This window comes from Neomonachus schauinslandi, chromosome X (assembly GCF_002201575.2).
Source record: "Neomonachus schauinslandi chromosome X, ASM220157v2, whole genome shotgun sequence".
Taxonomy (NCBI): Eukaryota; Metazoa; Chordata; class Mammalia; order Carnivora; family Phocidae; genus Neomonachus; species Neomonachus schauinslandi.
In genome coordinates, this window is record NC_058419.1 from 37826962 (window position 1) to 37840448 (window position 13487).

The 13487-nt window shown below is 38.9% G+C and overlaps 1 protein-coding gene across 1 annotated transcript in view; it reads left to right on the forward strand.

Moving 5' to 3' along the window:
• Positions 1-13487, forward strand: part of AMMECR1 (AMMECR nuclear protein 1) — a gene marked incomplete at its 5' end in the record, with an annotated part of 108834 nt that overhangs the window by 52841 nt on the left and 42506 nt on the right. The window lies entirely within an intron of this gene.

A 13487-nucleotide genomic window follows, 5' to 3' on the forward strand; every position in this document is an offset into this window, starting at 1 on the left:
AAGCTATCGAGCATGCCATCTGATTTTTTGTTTTTGGTTCAAGTTTAGATTTCTAGCAAATTATGTTCCAAAATTATTTCAAAAGAAGAAAATTCCTTAAATAATAAGTTATTAGTAAAGGAATTTCCTGTTTTTGTTCATATTTCAGGGTGATTATCTGATACAGTTTCTATAGTTGTAATATGCACAAGTATCAGTCCAACAAGAAATTGGTCCCTGCTGACTATTGGTAATTGGGGCACGTTGCTTAACCTCCAATAGATAAAGTAGTAATTACAGGATTTTGTTCTATATACTTAATAGGGATGTTAGGGAGGTGTTAAGGGAATGAAATAATATTCAGTCACTACTTTGCTTCCGGATTAACATTGCAAATACTCAGGCGCCTGGGTGGCTCAGTTGGTTAAGCGACTGCCTTCGGCTCAGGTCATGATCCTGGAGTCCCTGGATCGAGTCCCGCATCGGCCTCCTTGCTCCGCAGGGAGTCTGCTTCTCCCTCTGACCCTCCCCCCTCTCATGTGCTCTCTCTCATTCTCTCTCTCTCAAATAAATAAAATCTTTAAAAAAAAAAACATTGCAAATACTCATTATTTTATTTTAAGATTGCATAAATGCGGCTCGTGGTACCAGTTAATAAAATGCTGGTAACTGAGTTTAGTATTCTTATATTTGAAGGTGCAGCTCACAGCTACAGGGTTTTCTTAGCTTACAGTGAAGCCTGGAAAGAAAAGCAAAGGCTTGGAGGGTCACCTTCATTTTTTATATTTGCACAGGCATTAGAATTGAGTGTTTAGATTTGATTAAGAACATACAAGCAGTAAAGGGGTCAAAACACATATTCTGGAAATGACTTGAACTTCCTAAAGATAGTGTAAAGGCTAGTCTAAGCAAGTTAGATTTTTTTTCCTGACATGAAATACCATGGACTCATTTTGGGACTTTAGCAAATTCTGCCAGTGACTACCTTTTTGGGACAGGTACATATGAAATTACTCTTTTAATAGCTAATCAAAGGCAATTTATGACACATTTCCTAAAATAAGTTGTTATGAGGAACCCTGGTTCCTTGGTTATTGCTTGGAAAAAAAGGATTCTATGGCCAAATAAATTTGGGGAACACTGGTTAAGCAAATTTAAACAGCTGTGCTCACTGCAGGACTTCTCAGAACCTGTTATGTTAATAGTGTTGTGAATCTCTAAGAGTGAGATCTAGAATGCAGCGTTTCCCAAACTTCAACTCTTTTGACCACAGAACCCTTTCTTTTTAAAGATTTTTTATTTATTTATTTGACAGAAAGAGAGAGCACAAGCATGGGGCGCGTCAGGCAGAGAGAGAGGGAGAGGGAGAAGCAGGTTCCCCGCTGGGCAGAGCCTGATGTGGGGCTGGATCCCAGATCCCAGGAGCCTGGGATCATGACCTGAGCCGAAGGCAGCCGCTTAACTGACTGAGCCACCCAGGCGCCCCAGAACCTTTATCCTACCACCCCATTCATTGTCTTAGGCCATTAGTATCCCAAGGAACACATTTTCAGAACTATAAGTCTGCCATAAAATTTTCATTTTTCTTTATAGTTGGGGCGTATAAGTGGTTAGTGCAGAAATCCTTTGTACTTTCTAATGAAATTGTGGCAGAAATCCCAGTATCAAATGTTATATACTTTAGAAATCCTTAGTGGTAGTGACTGTAGTAGCAGTTGGGTTTTGTTTAAAGAAAATATGAAATTCTTTTTTGCTTACACTGATAAGAAGGGATGAAAATATTCAACTTTTCCACACTTGGAGATCTGTCTCCTAGGGGTATTACCAGAGGAATTATAGTGTGTTTTTCTGACAATAATGTGATTCTGAATGAATCAAATAGCTCAGCTTAGAAATTTGCCTACATTTGTATACGTGGTTACCCTCATTGTAGTCTATAGCTCTTCCTGTTTATTTTTCACCTTTTTTTCTCATGTTTTTATACAACTTCCTGAAATAGTGTATAACACACTAGATACGTGTGTGTGTGTGTGTGTGTGTGTGTGTATACACATCTACATACCTGGTCTTTTCTGTTTGGCTTGATTCCTTTTGCTTACATGACAATAAGAATGAAGTTATTTGGAAGTGATGAACAAAAGAAAACACGTCTTACAATATACAATTGCTCTTTTTTCTAGATTCGTCTTAGAGTTAAAACTGTGGGGTCAACTTTAGAAAAGTTGCAACATAATGCCTTTCAGTCCAATAGGGGGGCACTTACCATTTCTACAAAACTGCTGTTGATGGTATTATTATTATTATCTGCCCTTTATTAAATCTTGCTACATATTGATACTGCAGAGGAGCTTTATATGCATGCTACTCAAAGCTCTTAGGTATCAATACCACATTTTAAAAATGAGGAAAGCAAGGTTTACAGAATTTAAATAATTTATCCCCTCACACATCTAGTAAGCGGTAGAACCAAGATTCAAACCTAGGGCATCTGACTGCAAAGTCCAAGCTCTTAACTAAGACATTTAAGATAAGACAAAATCAATTTTTCTGAGAAATTATGTTTTGCAGCTTTGTCATGAAAATAATGAACTTGAAAGAGAGTTACTACAAATTGTGTAAATCATGGATCGATAATTCATCACAGTTGAAATTTTGGAACATTATTTTAAATTCCAGAAAATCCACAGATGGGATTATAAAAAGTATATAATACAGGGTTGTATAGACTAGTCAGAAGAAAACTGACTTGGATTAATACTGAAGAAAGGGACAGTGTTTATTACAAAAATATACTTTGGTATGATAAGAAATTGTATTCTCTGGCACACGTAAATAATGGACTAGACTTTGAGAAGAACAAAATTTTTTTAAATGTGACAGTTGGGGATTCTTGGAGTTAGTTCTTCAATCTTAAAAACCCATAAGTCACAAAATTTACAAATGGAATCAAATGAAAACAAAAAAGTAAACTGTGAAATTAAAGACTCACCAGGTAGAGAGGTCTTTTTAAAAAAATTAGAATATCTGGTTTTTCACTGTCTTCATCTGTGATTAGGTAGACTGTTTTTTTCAGAATATTACTCAGATATATCCTTGTTTATTGTGGAATATACACAACATGAAATTTACCATTTTAACCAATTTTAAGTGTGCAGTTTTGTACATTGATGTGAAACCATCACCACCATTCACATCCAAAACATGTTCATCTTTCCCAACTGAAACTCTGTACCCACTAAACATTAACTCCCCATTGCTGCCCCCCCCCACCCCCTGGCAACCATCATTCTACTTGCTGTCTCTGAACATGACTCTTTTACATACCTCATATAAGTGAAATCATAAGGTATTTGTCCTTTTGTGATAGTCTTATTTGGTATAGCATATTATCTTCAAGGTTCACCCATGTGGTAGCATGTGTTAGAATATCCTTCCCTTTTAAAAGGCTGAGTAATATTTCATTATATGTATCTACCACATTTTGTTTATCCATTCATGTGTCTGTGGACATTTGGGTGACTTCAACCTCTTGGCTATTGCAAATAATGCTGCTATGAACATGGGCATACAATTACCCAGTTGAGTACCTTTTTTTTTTTTTTTTTCCACTTTAAAAGCTAACCATTTTATACAAGACAATGACCCAGTTTGTTTATGGTCCCTTAATCTCTAAAACCTAAATCTAAAAAGTGACCAGGTCCTTTTTAAATGAAATGCCTATCGTAGATTACATTTTTATTTATAAACATACAGTTTTAAAATTCAGACACTTGTCATAGTCAAGTTTTATGTTCTCCTAATTGAAACTTTGATTTTAGGCTGAACTAAAACCTTATAAATAGGCTGATTTCCTCCCATTTGTAAAAATGCATAATTTCTGTGTCTATAGCAGAAAGACTTTGTGAGAATTATAACGTGGAACTATGAAAGGACTATTCCTTCCTTGTCCTTGGAGACTCTGGGTAAAAGCAGGAAAGATTAGAGCAAATAAGAAGCAGGATGGAGCACTCAGAATTATTGATAGAAGTTTATCCATGGTGACATGTTCAAGTTCACCAATGATTATATTTATTAGTGGTCAGAGCTTCCAAGTAGAAATATCCTTTGTCCCAGTTGAAGAAGAACAATGTCTAGTATTTGTCAAGGTCCTTGCATTTATGGCTGTTACATGTTAGAAAGCCAAGGCAAACTTATTTCCTTTCTCTTAGTACTTAGAGTACCTACTTTTATAGGAAGAGAATCACGACTCATATAGATGAACACAGACGTCTCAGACAAAGAAGAGTCCTTAAAATTTTGGTTATTAAGGTGCCTGGCAAAGTATAGATCTGATTCTTTATGTAAATTCAAGTTGGTAATTCTTCTAGAACATATAAGTGAATAATAGAGGTGTTCTTATTTTGTAAAACAGAAATGTGGTCTGTCATCAAGCTTAAAAGACTTTCTTTTCTTCTCATTTACTTTGTTGGATTTACACCTCTCAGCAGTGAAATAATCATGCAGGTGCGTGGGCAGCATCTGGAGCTTGATTCTGAACTATGCCACTTTGTTGCATTACTTAATTCTGAAAAATTAGCAATGGAGGTTTGTTCCTTTCTAAGGAACAGGGTGACCACATTAAAGGTGATGTGTTTTGTTTTGGAGTTTGTTTTGTGTGAGTGAGGGGTGTCACCGTGTGTGTGTGTGTGTGTGTGTGTGTCTGTGTGTGTGTGAGAGAGAGAGAGAGAGAAAGAGAGAACGATTGTTTCCCTGTTACAAATGTTCATTTTCTATTAGGATTTTTGAGCTATTAGAAATAGCTGACAGACCTACTTTATTCCTTTCAAAGGCCCTGGCTAGATTGGGTTCTTCTGGGTGACAAGCTTTGTTGTAAACCAAATTCGCTTTTATATTTAGTATTATAATCTGTCATTTTTCTAAGGCAGTATGAGGCTAAAACCATTGTAAGCAGCATAATTATATTTTTCCCTCTCAGAGTGGACTATTTTGTGATCATTGTTATTCTTGATTATTTTAGGTAACTGGACTTGGCTCGTTGAGAATAATTGGTTTAAACAAGTCCCCCTCCACTCCTCATTTAATATTAGTGCTCATGGTAGCATCACCCAGATCGATTTTTCTCATGAAAAGAAAAGCTGTACATGAGTCACTTCTAAGTACACTATTGTCATGGAGGCTCATTCTGGAGGTGCTCAGGCCAGACTATTTTTGGCAAGTGTCCATGGCAAGACTCCTGGCTAAAATGTAATTTTTGGAGAAATAAATTAGATGTATCAAAAACAATATGCGGGCGCCTGGGTGGCTCAGTTGGTTAAGCGACTGCCTTCGGCTCAGGTCATGATCCTGGAGTCCGAGGATCGAGTCCCACATCGGGCTCCCTGCTCAGCAGGGAGTCTGCTTCTCCCTCTGACCCTCCTCCTTCTCGTGCTCTCTCTCATTCTCTCTCTCGCAAATAAAAAAAACAAAAAACAAAAAACAATATGCAAAATTAATTAGTTTAATTTACAGTCTACATTTTGTTGCCTTTTTACAAAAGGCACGTTGGCCTGACTTCTAAAACTTGTACCTAATTTGTTAGTTTCAGTGTCTAAGTTACCAAATGAGAAATTGTTTCTCAGATCACATTAAGCATTTAATTTAAGGTGTAGTTTGGAACCTAGATCATTATATACCCTCTACTCAAAATTATTCATAAGGTAGCATGACTAAATATAATCTGTGGAAATCTGGAAGCCTCTTCTTAGCCACTAGTTTAATGCACTCTTTCATTGTTCCATGGTTGTGCTAAATGTACAGAGATGTGACCAAAAAATGGCCAGCAGCATGTGGAAGGAGAAACTAAAGAGTAAGAACCATTCCCAGTGTGGGTAATGGCTCCTGAATTAGAACTATCTGGATTCACAAAGCACCTACTGCCACAGAAATTAAGCGTAGTGAGTATGTCAGACTCCAGTTCCTTATCACATTTTTCAGATCTTCAGATCTCTAGTAGGAATCCCTGTGTTCAGCTTGAAGGGCCACAGGCACAATGCCTTTGAGTAGAAAAGCAGAAAAGGCCATCTGTAAAAAGGTGAAGGTGCAAGAGAAGCTGAAAATAGGCTTTTGCAATGTCAGAGCTCTGGGTTCTTGCATTTCATAAGAAGACAGTAAACTACAAGAAATTGACCCTATTCTTACATCTGTCTATAAGCTTTATTGCTTTGCCCCTGGGAGGCTGCTATTTCTCCTTTAATCATGTTTAAACAGTTCATCCTGCAAATCCGGTCTAAATTTTGCCTTTAGGAATTTATAATATAGTAGGAAAGATAAGTTACATAAATAATTATGGTCCTAGATAGAAAGTGATTTTTACTAAAGAGTCAGAAGTGGCACTGGATGAACAGATACTCTACATCTGTAATAAAAGTAGAACTGTTTATATAAACTGTTTATATAAAAAAGTAGAACTATTTAAAGCAATTTATGAAATTATTTCATTTGGCCCATGCCTTATCCACTTTGAGTAAAAGCAAAACACTTTATACCATTTTTTGGTTTGTTTTTATTCTATATGGACAAAAAGTCCCAGATTCCAGGGATGTGTATCAGTTGTTAATATCAAAGCACCACATACAAGGTATTGCATTTTTTGAGAGATTAATAACACATATTTTGAAGGGAAAAATGAACTTAATATGGAAAAAATTAAAACCTCAGAAATAGAGCACATTTAAAAGAGTGTGTGTGCACACACACAGTTCACCAAAGAGCAACTAGGTCCAGTTGGGTTATAGCCCTGATGCTTGGCAAATGAAGAAAATGAAAAGTTAATAGTTTAGATTCTATTTCTCTCTTGTCCCATGAACATGAATTCATATTTTGTTTCAGTACAGTAAATTGATATCTACCTCCTTTCCTGAGAATCATTGCTTGAGATATTCTTCATTTTTTTCAGATGAAAGACTGAAGTGGTAAAGATAAATTAGAACACAAATATTGTATGAAATCATTATTATATTAGATGCGGTCTAAAACCTACTGAGGCATTTAACAATATATTTACTTTTGTCCGAATATTTACAAAATAAATATTGAGTCTACTTATAAGTATCTAAAGTATTTGAATCATGAGGACCTGAATGAATGAGAGAAGAGATTTGTATCTTAGTGGCCTGGAAGAATAAGATGCTTACACCAATGAATGCTCAAGGTGATGATTCCCGTCTAGAGTAGCATACAAATAACATGTTACCATTTCTAGGGGACGATGTTGCTAGTAACTTGAGTACTTTAAAATAATTGAATGATGAGGCATTGTGCAGCAAATAATACTCAATTTTTAGTTCCTATTTTATAAGCATGAGAAAATACTTTTTCAAAGATTTCCTTAAAAGGCAAAGAAACAAAGCCCTCTTCCATATTCTTTGCCCTTCCCTCGAACTTTAAACTACCTCAGATGTGGATATCCAAAATAGTAGCCTTTGGGAAACTTTCCTTTTCATCATTGATAACAATTTTGTGTTCTTTAAAGGCTAAACACTTATTGTTAGCCCTCTATCTCGTGTCGTAGATACATTTGTTGTAGAAACAACTTCCAGATTTTTTTTTTTTTACATTCTCTTTCACTTTTTCAATAAAGAACAAATATTCGATATAAAAGTCTTGTCCTAAAGAGCTACCTTATCTGGGCTGCTTCTTTCCAAAAGAAATTTAAGAACCCGTACTATATAATAAAATAGGCATGGACAAATGGTAGCTTTTTAAGAAGTTCTATTGGAACAAGAGTTTCATGGTGGGAAATGGTATTTAATACATTCTATTGAGAATGAGGCTCTAATTATTAGTATCAACTTTGCATTTTCCACATGTTTAAAATTTAAAAGTGAAGAAAATGCAGTAGAGTCATGCAAGAATAGATTTACGATTTGTCTCATGTTCAGAAAGCTCATTTTTATTAATTTTGTACTTTTTACCTCAGCTCACAAAATTATCCTGTAAATAAATATATTGTAAATATAGGCTTCATCATTCAAATTAGATCAGCATGATATTATCCCCATTTTTAACCCTCATTTTTATTTTTTATTTATTTATTTGACAGAGACACAGCGAGAGAGAGAACACAAGCAGGGGGAGTGGGAGAGGGAGGAGCAGGCTCCCCGCTGAGCAGGGAGCCCGATGTGGGGCTTGATCCCAGGACTTTGGGACCATGACCTGAGCTGAAGGCAGATGCTTAACGACTGAGCCACCCAGGCGCCCCTCATTTTTAAATTTATATGTTGATATGCCAACTTTTGTGTCCTTTCTAGTGGTGACAGAAAAGATTAGAAGAAGCCATAAAAAATTCGTCAGAAGCTTTAATTAAAGGGATTGCCCAGAACTCAACTTCCTGTTGCTATACCCAGCTACTTTCAGAACTGCTTTATATGGTCCACAAAGCTAACTTAAAAGGTCCCAACTATTGCTACTTCACTGAGGATAGGAGGAAAGAGAGTCTTTTTAAAATTTTTCAGGCTGCTGGGTGATGTATGGAAGTGTTGAATCACTCTCTTATTGTACACCTGAAACTAATATAACACTGTAGGTTAACTATACTGGAATTAAAAGAAGAACTTAAAAAAAAAAATAACTTCTTCAGGTTCACTTTAAACCGAAGCCACTCTTCTAAGATGACCTTCTTTTGCTCCCTAGCTAAGGGGGGTTGATTTGCTTACCTAGGCTGGGAGAAGTCTGCTACGCCTTGGAAGTGAGCGGAGCGGTTGTTGCATATAAGAGCAGTAAATAACCACATGCGGAGGCTGGTTAGACTTACACTGCTAATGAGGTTGTGAGTTCAATCCTCATTTGGGCCAGCTTTGTTTAGCTGAACACAGACTGCACCCACTTACAAGAAGGCTCAGACAAGAGCATGTGGATGACTCCGTACCACACCCAAAACTTCAGCCTCGTCTCGGCAATAGGAAACATGCTACATTTGGAATACCCAACACTGAGCTTTCTCCCAAATAATTAATTCTACCCCAGTAGCCACAGTGGGCATGAACACGACCCTTGGCATGACTGAACTCTCCTCAGTTACTGTTAATCCTTATGCCTGAGACAAGAAGTCCCCCTCTTTCTCTCTTTCTTGCCTAGAGTAAAAACCAAAGTCATTCCAAAAGCTCTATTTCAGTTAGAGTGAAGTTAATGCCTTACAGTGTCATCACCCTCTGTCTGCCCCTGCCTCTCCCCCATCTCCTATTCCCATCCTTCTCGTTTTTTTTTTAAAGATTTTATTTATTTATTTGAAAGAGAAAGAGCATGAGTGGGGGAGGGGCAGAGGGCGAGGGAGAAGCAGACACCCCACTGAGCAGGGAGCCTGATGTGGGGCTCGATCCCAGGAACCCTGGATCATGACCTGAGCTGAAGGCAGATGCTTAACCGACTGAGCCACCCAGGTGCCCCTACTCCCATCCTTCTTAAGAAGCACGGCCTTTAAGGACCTACCCTCACACTCCAGCCATGCACAATTATTCACCACTTCCCAAATACATGTCTTTCATGGCTCTCTGGCTTTGAACCTTTTTTTCTCTGCCAACCATACCTCTCTCCGTCTCTACCCAGTCAACTCCTACCCATCCTTCAAGACGCAGCTTGCTCATTACTTCTTCTATGAAATTTCCTTGACACTCCCACAGGAAAGTTGGTCAGTCTCTGTGTTCGCTCAGCACTTTGTTCAGGCCTCTGTGATAACACTTGACACACTGGTTTGTAATGATTAACCTTACACGTTTGTCTCTCCCTTTTGAAATTGTCCTCAGCAGTAGTTTACCAAGCCACATCAAGGCAAATAAATAGAAAACAGTCTCATCACTTCATAGCAACTTGATCCCGATGACCATTTCTGTTCTCTTCCTTTCTGTCTGCTTCTGTCAGCTTATGTTCTGTCACCTTTCCCTGCTGCCACTGTACTTGAGCTATTAGAAGTTTCTGATTCTGACTGGTAGTGAGAGGGATAGTTTAAGGCCAGTTGGAGTTAGACTGATCCAGGGGACAAGGGTCCTTATCCGGAACACTTTTGAAAGCAAGTTAACATAAGGTTGATCTCTTGGGATAGGTTCTAGAAGTGACTGAAGAAGCACAAGCTTGAAGGAATCCTTACAAGTCATCTCGTCCAACCTTTATCAGCTACTTGTATCTCTCTTAAAATCTCCTAAGAAATGGGCATCTAGCTTCTCTCTGAATATATCTCCATTGACTTGGAACTCACTACTAGTTAAGTAAACCATTTCCTTTTCAGACACCTCTAAACCCAGTGCCCCAACTCCAGTTACCACATCACTTTAGTTGAAGCGCCAGAAGTCAAAGATTGCCTATATTTAGCTCTTTATTCTTTATAGAAAGCCACACTAACCAGCAGTGGTTAAACTTACCCTCTGAGTAATGTCTGAGCCTTTAGAAGTTGAGGAGTGGTAAGATACATAGCTTTACAACTGACTTCCATCGACCCACCCATAACAATTTTAACTGCCCCCTTATTTTTTTTTTAAAGATTTTATTTATTTATTTGACAGAGACACAGCAAGAGAGGGAACACAAGCAGGGGGAGTGGGAGAGGGAGAAGCAGGCTTCCCGCCGAGCAGGGACCCCGATGCGGGGCCTGATCCCAGGACCCTGGGATCATGACCTGAGCCGAAGGCAGACGCTTAACGCCTGAGCCACCCAAGCACCCCTAACTGCCCCCCTATTATTGAAACCTTTGAAGCTGCTGCCGCCACAGCTTCTCTCACTGCCTACATTAGACTTCTGGAATTGGCTGGGCCAGAGATTCCATAGATTCCAAGATAGAATAGGTACTAGATCTTTTATTAGTGCCCAACAATCCCTAGTACAAAGTTGGAACTAGAGTTAGAACACAGGTCTTCTGACATTGCCTGGGACTGTCACCACAATTTTCACAACAGAAGGCCTCTATAAAAGTAGGAAAATATATTTATATTTGTTTCATGTTAAGAAGCACACCGTTCCAAGGCACCCTGTAATAGAACAATCATTTTGTAATGTAAAGTCTCAACACCCAAGTTATCTGCCTTGTGTCAAGTTTTTGGCATATTTCCGTAAGAGCTGTTCAACCAAAACTACAGGAGTGACAGAATCTGTGAGACAAGCCCGAAGCAAAACCCAAAGCAAATATATACACGTACGCACATATACACACAGATAAGGATGTATGACGTTTATTCTTATCTTAGATTTCCCTTTTCCGCAAACATGGCTTCCAACATACTACTAGTTAAATTTCCTAATCACAGTAATCAATAATAACTTCTCTTTGTGTGTTTGTCTTGGACCCATCCGAAGTATTTTATGTCAGTTACCTCATTTCATCTTGCCAATTATATGTGATGTTGACGGTATTTCACTTATATTACAGCTAGTGAAAAACAGGACTTAGGTTAAGTCACTTGCTGAATCACAGCTAATACGTGACCGCACCTGAATTTGAACCTGATTCTATCTGGCTCTGAAGTCTGTGTTCCCAGCCACTGTGTATACTGCTCTCTCCTCCGGTGACATCGCTCCCTCTTCTGTGAAAGCTGCTTACAGCTATTTGTTCTCCTAACTCAACCGGCATCCCTTGGTCTCCATCCACAGGAAAAACAAACACACACTGAATAACTCTTCATGCAGGGACTCGGTTACTCAACTCAGTAGTCCCAAATCCCTCACACCTGCAGTCCCTAAGTTCCAATCTTTACTCAACTTCTCCTGGATCCTCTTTCCTTTTAGAATCCTGCGGCACGCCATCTCCCTCATACGGCCGTTTTCTTCACAGCTATCCTCTTGGTCCAGGTTGGTGTTCTGAACCCCCTCAGTCCCCTCAGAACGGATCATCTCCTCAGGGACACCCCTCCCCCCCCAAGCTTTGACTTGCTTTGTGCCACATCTGCATCTCATCCCAGCAATTTACATGGGATACAAGTTCAGCCTTCAGGTTTCTAGTCGGGTACAAGCCGCCGAAATCTACTCTGACTTTTGCAAGGGCTTAGGGATGGCTTCCCCATAAAGGGTCTGTAGATAAAAGCCCCAGCTCTGCTCTTCTCTACACCTGGTGAAAAGGGGAGGCATTTCGGGGGTAAGAAGTTAGTCCATTCCTTAGGAATTATAATTAAGGAAACAGATTCCAAATTTCCAAGTAATTTAGATCAAATTTATTGCTTTAGTTTTCATTTTTGCAAGTTGACGTTCCTTGGGGCAACTTACCATAAAACAAGAAACAGCTATATAAACGGAGGACAAATATATCCACGACTGACATGTTTCCGTAGAGATGAAAAAGGAATTTTAAGAAGGAAGTAGGTGTATTTGGACATGGATTATGTCTGTTGCACCATGCTTACATTTCTTAAAATCAGAAGGTTTTTTTTTTTAAATAATAAAAAATTATCTGGATTGTCTCTCTTTCTGATTGCATTTGGGATTGGGGGATCTGAGTATTTGAAGAGCAAGGGAGATTTTTTAAATGTATTTTTTAAAATTGTATACAGGTTTTTATGTGCACATTATCTTTTTCTTTTCTTTTTTTTTTTAAAGATTTTATTTATTTATTTGAGAGAGAGAGAATGAGAGACAGAGAGCATGAGAGGGAGGAGGGTCAGAGGGAGAAGCAGACTCCCCGCCGAGCAGGGAGCCCGATGCGGGACTCGATCCCGGGACTCCAGGATCATGACCTGAGCCGAAGGCAGTCGCTTAACCAACTGAGCCACCCAGGCGCCCTCACATTATCTTTTTCAACTTTGAGGTAAACAGTAATGAAAACTAGAACCTTGGGCATTGTATCTTGTTTTTGCCCTCGACCCATTTTAAAACTTCTTTGTCTGAAACAAATTGCACATCATCAAAAGTCTGTTTTCAGGATAGAGGCATTTCAAAGTCTGACGGGAAAATACCTTTCCATTTTTTAAAATTCATATACTGCCTGTTAATTATTATAAAATGAATGGCAGCGTTGCTGGATACATTGTCCATGCCTCGTGTCTCCTAATAGGATTTCCAAGAATGTTGCCAGCACATGAAGTTGTCATTTTACATATTCAAGCCCCACATACCAGAGACTCATCGTGGCAACAGGGCAAATTAATGATGCCGTGAAAGAGAAACTAGCAAACGGCTGGAGATGCCTGCCTAGGAGTCAGTCACATTTGGAGTCTCCGGGATGTCAGAGAGGCTAACCGATACACCCCAGCGTCATTTGTAGGCTTGTGTCAGAGACCAGAGAGGTGAGAGGAAAGGGTGACTAGTCCTGGGAGAGCAGACATTCTGCCAGCTCGTCAAATGTCACAGTTGATCGCTGCCGTTCTGTCTCTTGCCTAAGGTGTATCCCATTATAAGTTCGAGACTGAGAAACCCTTCCGGGAAGAACATTTTAGATTTCCCAGGCAAATAACTTAGTAAATGCTCATGGCTCTCCAGTGTCACACAGCAGTGTTCTCTTTCCCAAAGGATCCGCCCAGGGTTTTCCCCAAACCCCCAGAGTTCCTGCTTCTTCC